Raw genomic sequence first — 7727 nt, forward strand, 5'->3', positions numbered from 1 at the left:
CATTCAATATTCATAAATGGAAAGCAGAGACGGTGTTTCTGTTCCGCCAAGAGCAATAGCTATTTATCACAGCAAATGACTGAAATCGTTGTACGTACAATGCTTTACTCAGTGCTGTAAATTATGGTATACAGAAGATTAAACTTAAGCCTAATGCTACCCTTGAGCCTCAACAGCTGAGTCCTATAAATGGCTACCCGTTAAAAAGAGAGAATCTTTTTCCTGGTTACTATTTAAAAGTGTAGCTCTATTAAAAGCTTGTCTTAAACATAAATTACCAGGAAACCTGCCCCTGGCCCCAGGCAAGCTCTTTCTTGGGGCACTGACTCACAGAGTCACGTCTAGGTGACATAGTGAAGGGACTGAGATTTGAAGCACGTGCTGTGCTAACAGCACTGAGGGAAGGCAGACAGAGCCCGCAGTGGTGAGAGGGACACACAGTGTGCACACTGAGCACGCACGCTGGGCTCTGCCAGACCTTAAGGCTTTCAGGAGACCTTCAGACTTCGAATGACCCTGAATCCCAAACCAATCCAAAGAGAGAATTTCTTCTGCTATCTGCTGTTCTGTAAGGTGTCATGGAACCCTGACCCAGGGCTGAAGCCCCAATTTTCCTAGCTAAATTTTATTCTCCAAGCACTTGTTACTCAAATGTGGTCTATGGACTGAAAGCACCAGCATCACCTGGAAGAGCATCAGAAATACAGACATACTGAATCAGAATCTGCATTTTAGCAATTGAGCATTTAGCAAACACCTGGGGGATTCATATGCACATTAACAGTTGAGAATCAAGGGATAAGTAAGCAGGTGTCAGCAGGGAGGAGCCCCTTCATTTTCTCACTAAAAATCATTACACATGACAAACAGGATTTATGGGAACAGGCCCTAGCAGTAGAGCATAGGATTCTGAATTCTCGTTTGTCCAATCCTACTTCAGAACATTTTCAGGAACTTGACAGACAGATTTTTTAAAAACTGGAAATGAATGTATCACTCTGAACTTGACAGATGTCCAAAAACACCCCAGGGTGTAAAACAGAGTGAATTAGTAAAAAGTTCATGCTTTATAAATCAATCAGGGAGCCTCTAATCCCCCTGTGAGTCAGTAGGCTGAGAATGCAAGGCAATGCTTTGGGCCAGGATTTCAACTCTTAATTGTAATTACCAGTTGACTTTAAGTTAAGAGAAAAGTGTACAAAGGTCTTTGGGTTGTTTGAAAACACCGAAATCCTGGATAATGGTAGCTTTTATTAAAAAAATTATTGTTCAGTATGTATGTTAAAAACTTAATGGCAAGAACTACAAAAATATATATATATATATATATATTTAACATTATATATGTATATATATATATATATACACCTATATGTATAATATAAACTAAATTCATACATATAAAATACGATCATGCTGGCCAAACTAGCAGAGAGAAAAATGGGAAGAAGGTTAAGAAAACTTTGCTAATCTAATGGACGATAGGAAAGGAGAACAAAGAAGTAAATAAAAAGCAACGTACATAGAAACACAAATTAAAAGACAGAAATAAGTCCAAATATATAAAGTAACCACAATAAATGTAAATGGTTAAAACTTACCTATTAAAAGGCACTATCAGATTGGACAATTTACAAATACTGGTTACAAGAAAGCTGCCCAAGACAACAGGACACAGAAGAGTTAAAAATAAAAGACTGGAAAGAGACAAGGCAAGCATATACTCACCAAAAGAAAACTGGGCAGGAAAGTTAATCAGATAAAATAGGACCTAAGGGGGAAGTTAATGGGATGAGGACTCCACCGCTAAAAAGACATGTGTCATAAACTTATATGCATCCAACAGCACAGTCTCAAAACTGTAAATCAAAAGCCATTTGAGTTCCAGGAGAGACTGACACACTTACAACTATCGTAGGAGACTTAAGACCCTTTTCTCAGAGAGACACCTGGGTGGCTCAGTGGGTTAAGTGTCTGTCTTCTGCTCAGGTCATGATCTCAGGGTCCTGGGATTGAGTCCCCATGCTGGGCTCTCTGCTCAGCGTGGAGTCTGCTTTTCCCTCTCCCTCTGCCCCTCTGCCCCTCTACCCCCTGCTTGTACTCACTCTCTCTCTCAAATGAACAAATAAAATCTTAAAAAACAAAACCCTTTCCTCAGAAATTACAGACCAAGCAGACAAAAATGGTGAGGATATACAAGATTTGAACAACAAAATAATAAATACATGGAACCTTGCACATAAAAGAGTTTAAACACATTTTCTAATCACATATGACACATTAAAAAAAAAATGATTGCATGCTAACTAGTCACAAAGGAAATATCCTAAGTTATAAAACAGAGAACTTAGAGCTAACATTCTCTGCCCATCACAAACTAAACCAGAAATCAAAAATAAAACAACAGTAAGGTCTCCCCCAACTACTCTTACATCTGAAAACTAAAACCACACTCCTAAATTACCACTTGGTGGTTGTGTGATTTTTTTTTTTTCTGTGTGGCTGAGTTGCTATGGGACCAGGTTAATTGACATGACATTTGTCAGGGGCTATCACCAGAAACAGGAAACTCCCTAGCCATGATAACTTCATTCTTTTGTGCTTCAAACTAAATTCTACAGCAAGGGGAAGTACCTGAGTCCCAGAAGAAAAGAGGGATGTGCACGGGTTAATTATGACCCAGCAGCGCATCCCTAGAAGCTGCTCCTGGCTCATTCCCCAGGCCGTGCCTGGCTCGCCAGACTATAGGCCCATCCCTTTCTAATCACCAGCGCGGGCTGGGTGGAGAGACTGTTCTGGAAGTGCCATTGGCACCTGGGAAAAGTGCTATTTGGCTGATGTGACATCTGACAAAGAAGAGTGTCCTGGAATCGAGCAAACACTGCAGGTCACAGTTTGTATGGGGCCTCCTGTTCGTTCTTTTACAAGGCCAACCACCGCTGAAAAATGATCCGGGAAGGCTGCAGGGGAGACCCACAGGAAAAATATAGGTCCGTTTATCCTGCGGGGAGGAAGCGCTTCCCCCAAGGAATCCCTCAGAACAAAACCCAAACCAGACAGATGGTCCTTCCCCTGGACCGTGCTGCCGATCCAATTCAGTTCCAGTGCTGGTTGACTAAGGAGACAAATATTAAAAAGAAAACCTCCAAACAACAGAAAATGGACAGAACACAGGATCAGGGTAATGTGGACCGAATCGAATTACTGACAGGTGTGTAGGTTCTGTGGGTGAGCGGGGGTGGGAGGCAGAAAGATGGAAGATAAGAGAGAAGGACACAGCTCTTCTGCCTGTGCCCCGCGCACCTGCGGTGGTTAAAACAGCCCGGTGCTTTCCTGGCTTACAAACATCACAAGCCCCAGGCGGGCCAGCTCGCCCGGGCAACCCCTCCACCTCTGGGCCTCCCCGCGGGTCTCTGGGCTCCTCGCAGCGGGGCAAAGGTTTGTCATGAGGGCAGAGGGGCCCCACTGCCAAACCCAACGGTGAGTGTCACAAGTGGTAAGGATCTGACAGGGCAGCCGAGAAAGCAGCGTCAGAATTTTGAAAGCACTTGCCATCCAGGCCCTGCCTCCTTAAACACGCTGGTAACGACTCACCTAAACTTGGAGATAGGGCCGCCATCAGGATGACACCCAGAACTGCCCGTAATGCAGGGCCGGTGTCAGTGTGACCTTACTAATGGGGACGGACGCAGAGCGCCCCTGTTGGAGGCCGGCACTTGTTGAAGAGGGTCAGGTATGGGCTGGGGGCAGCCACTCGTGCAGCTGAGCGGAAACCACGGACACAACACGAACGCAGCCACACGCAGCTCTGGGGAAGGCTCAGGAATTTGAAGAAGTAATTCCTGGGGGAGAGAAGCAAAGCATCGAGGATGCTAATAGGCAAACAAATCACAGAGTTTGCCAGAAACCACACCTTAGAAATCTACAGTTGCAGTTTTGTAAAACAAAGGTGTCTTTCTCCAGAAAGAAAGTTATTATTCATTCCATGTGAAGCAGGATTCATCGTAGTGAAATCATTTGCGCACTCTCATCCTTTATTGACCCCGGACTCATTTATTTCCGTGTCTCCTGCTCTAACTTGCGCTCCGTTTTCCAAAGGGCCTGGCTCTGTGCAACAGCACAGGGCAGGTCCCACCCAAGTTGCAGGATTCCCTCCATCCCAGGACGCCACTAACTGCTGAGACACCACGTCAATTTAACAGCACCTTTCTTGAGGGAAAAAGAAACTTGCCATAGTAAACGTACACACGAGGGAAGGGCTATGACTTTAGAAACGAGAGGGCTTGGAACCTTCTTTAAAGTCCCAAGGCAAGTCTACACGCGGGTTCCTTGTATGGGACGCTCTGGGAGGTAACACTCTCAGGGACCCCGGCCAAGCACTAAGAATCAACTCCTTGAGCGAGAACTCCAGAGCCCTTTCTAAAAGGACAAGCACTCAGCAGAGTTCCAGCTTGGACAAGAGCTGGGTTCCTGCATCACCTCAGTGAAAACGATGTGTAACCACCACACCGCCGAATGCCCTTCTGTTATAAAGCACAGTGCATCTGGTCTGGGGATCGTGGGCTCTGTCTATGGCCACTTCTTCCTCCAGGGCTGGAAAAAAAAATCTTTGTTTCTCTGCTCCTGCCCCAGATAAGGTGGGTTTGTGTCTGGGGTCACGTTACTGGAAACAGAAGTGCATCATGATGGTGATGATGATTACCCAGTGCCTATGGCTGAATTCAGATAAATTGAGAGTGATGAGACTCCACAGTGAAAGAGATGTTTTTGTGTTTTACTCCAAGACCTCAGAGCACTTCAATCTTGGGAGAGCTGCTGCAAACCCCCGGAGGGATCTGGGTGCAGGGGTCCCGGCATGTGTGCACCCACCTGCGTCCACCTGCAGCTCTAGCTCTTGCGGTGCCGGTTCACTACACCGGGGAGGGAACGCTGCCTGGGAAATGCTGCTCTACTCACTGCTCAGGATGGGGAGAATTGCAAAATGACCTTTTGAATCTGTGCTGGCAACATTCTTTCCTCGGATTTAAATAAAGCGATGACTGTTCCCCTAATTTTCCTCGGTTGATACTGCTCTGAGGAATGGAACAGTGCAGCCCGCGCAGCGAGGACAAGCCAGTGATGAGTCAGAGCCAGGGGTCATGTTACAGTGACAGCCCTCCAGAAATCAGCTGTGGTCAAGGATCAAAGCAGCAGCCTCCCAAGCCGCTCAGCGGGGAAGGACGTTTCCCCGGATGCCGCCTCTCCAACCGTATTAGAACAGAGCCCGTCATTCTCTTTCAAGGAGTGGTATCTTCTAAATGAATGTACTCGTTTACATGTGGAATCTGGCTTCTTCACAAATAGCAAGCCAATTTTCCTTCATTGTTTGCTTCCTCCCTCTTTTCTCATAAGGTTCATTTTTAAAGAAGTACACTGAGCATCAACTGTATATCCAGCACTCATCACTGACGCAGGTAATATAATGGTGAGTGTGACGACAGGGCTCCTGGCTCCTTGGAACTACTCCTGGTCTGGGGTACGTGTGTGTGTGTGTGTGTGTGTGTGTGTGAGAGAGAGAGAGAGAGAGAGAGAGAGAGAGAGGGATAGATGGAGAGAGAGGGAGAGAGATGGGATGGACAAGTCAACGAGCATTTGCAATAGCCATCACATATGCTAATACTGGTGAGGTGGAGGGTGTGAGAGCACACTGATTGGGATTGGAGGAGTCCTTCCTTCTACCTGACTGTGTAGCAAGTCAGGAAATGTGCTCCGCACTGGGACTCAGGGATGCATAAGGCTCAGCAGCTAGTGTTTGCAGGTGACCCCGCTGCATAGTGATCAGTCCCACAGAACACAGGGATGCCAGGGGCAGAGGAATGAGCTGACGGTTTGGTTGGGTGGCAGCTGAGCTCAGCACAAATGCAGATAACACACTTGGGGCGCTGTCAGCCTAAAAAGAGGTCTATCAGGGATGTAAAAATGAAGTCACCTGCACTTGGAAAAAAAAATCTCAAGACACATCTGAGATGGCTATTGTCAAGATCAGTAACAGCCTATGGTGGCAAATCTAGAGGCTTCTTCTCTTTTCTCCTCTCACTCAACCTCTTGGCATTTGACCGGGTCTACAAAAGGCTTTCCTGTCTTGGTTTCCATGTCGTCATCCTCCGCCGTCATTCCCACCAGATCACTGACCATTCCCCTGCTGACTAATCCTAAATGTTGACCCCTCTCTTTCCCAATTCAGCCCATCATCAAATTCTGTCAGTTACACTTCCAGAACGGACCTCAAAGTTATCCTTTTCTGTCTATCTGCACAGCACTGCACTTGTCCCTAGGAGGTTTCCCAGGCTCTAAGCAGCCAGAGTGATCATCTAAAAATATCAACCAAATTATGTCTTTCCCTCTCTGGGTGCCCTCAGTGTCTTCTCAGAATCAAACCCAAACTCTGGACCCTGGCCTGCAGGGCTCTATAGTTCTGGTCCCGCCCACCTCTTCTGCTGTGCTCTCTGCTGGGACACTCTTGTGCCAGCTCTTCATAGGACTTGGTTGCATTTTTGTTTATGTCATTTAACCTACCAGAATGTAGGCCTCAAGAAAGCCATGCCCTTGTTTGTGATGCTTACCACGATGCCTGCGACACCAGAACAATGCCTGCATATAACAGGTGCTCAGTAAGTATTTTTCAAATAAATGAATGAATCAAAGCCACGTGACTCTGAAGGTGACCCAAAAGATTCAGCCTTCAAGAAATGGGCTTTGATGAGATTATAAGTAGTTTTTTTTCTTTTTTTAAAGACTATTTATTTGACAGAGAGTGAGCGAGTGCGCACAAGCAGGAAGAAGTACACAGAGGGAGAGGGAGAAGCAGGCTCCCCGCTGAGCAGGGAGCCCGATGTGGGGCTCGATCCCAGGACCCTGAGATCATGACCTGATCCGAAGGCAGGACGCCTAACCGACTGAGCCACCCAGGTGCCCCAGATTTTTTTTCAATTAAAGATGAATTCAGCAATCCTAAGGTTATGAAGATCCTATTAATTTGGCTTTAAATTTGAGCTGAACCATTACATCTGCTGTTTATTTGTTAGCATTTCTACTTAATTCCCAGAAACACGCAGAAAGGGAATTTCGAGGGGTGTAGAGGAAAGTACCTCCTGTTTGTGGGTCTCGGGGATCTGCTCATTTGTTGGCGATAAAGGGGAATCTGTAGGCAGCAGGTACTGACGATGGTATCACTCCACCACCTCTTACAAGCTCCCTTCTTTTTACCTGTCGATATTTAAAGGTCTGTTCAAATGCTGTGGCTGAGGCTCCAAACACACTTACCAGAGCTGATTTATTCCTCCCTTCTTCCTTTCCTCAAGACTGTGCCCAAGTTCCTCACCTCTGCCAGTAAGCAGACCAGGTCAGCAGTGTGGGAGAGAAAGAGACAGGGAACTCAGCTGCCTGTGAGTCCCTGTGCAGATCCCACAGGGGACCACAATGACCTTTCTGTATCCAAGCCTAGTTACAGTGTTGCAGGGAGTTCCAGACCCAAAACATTCAACCTGGACAGTGGTTAAAGTGACTTGAGTCAGACAGAGGTTGGAACCCTGGTTCTGCCACTTACATCGGCCCGATCTTGAGCAAATTTCTTAAATCCTCTGAATTTCCCTTGCCTTTGCTATGTGACACGGCCAATATGACCACGGTGGCGACAGGATTCACGAACACACAGAAAGCTTAGTACGTGTAAGTGCCCACCACGTGCA

General features: G+C 46.4%; 1 protein-coding gene across 10 annotated transcripts in view; it reads right to left on the reverse strand.

The window, feature by feature from the left end:
- ATXN7L1 (ataxin 7 like 1) overlaps positions 1 to 7727 on the reverse strand; it is a 233392-nt gene that overhangs the window by 135892 nt on the left and 89773 nt on the right. The gene's annotated exons all lie outside the window — the stretch shown is intronic.

The sequence above is a fragment of the Ursus maritimus genome, unplaced genomic scaffold (genome assembly GCF_017311325.1).
Source record: "Ursus maritimus isolate PB19 unplaced genomic scaffold, ASM1731132v1 scaffold_3, whole genome shotgun sequence".
Lineage (NCBI taxonomy): Eukaryota > Metazoa > Chordata > Mammalia > Carnivora > Ursidae > Ursus > Ursus maritimus.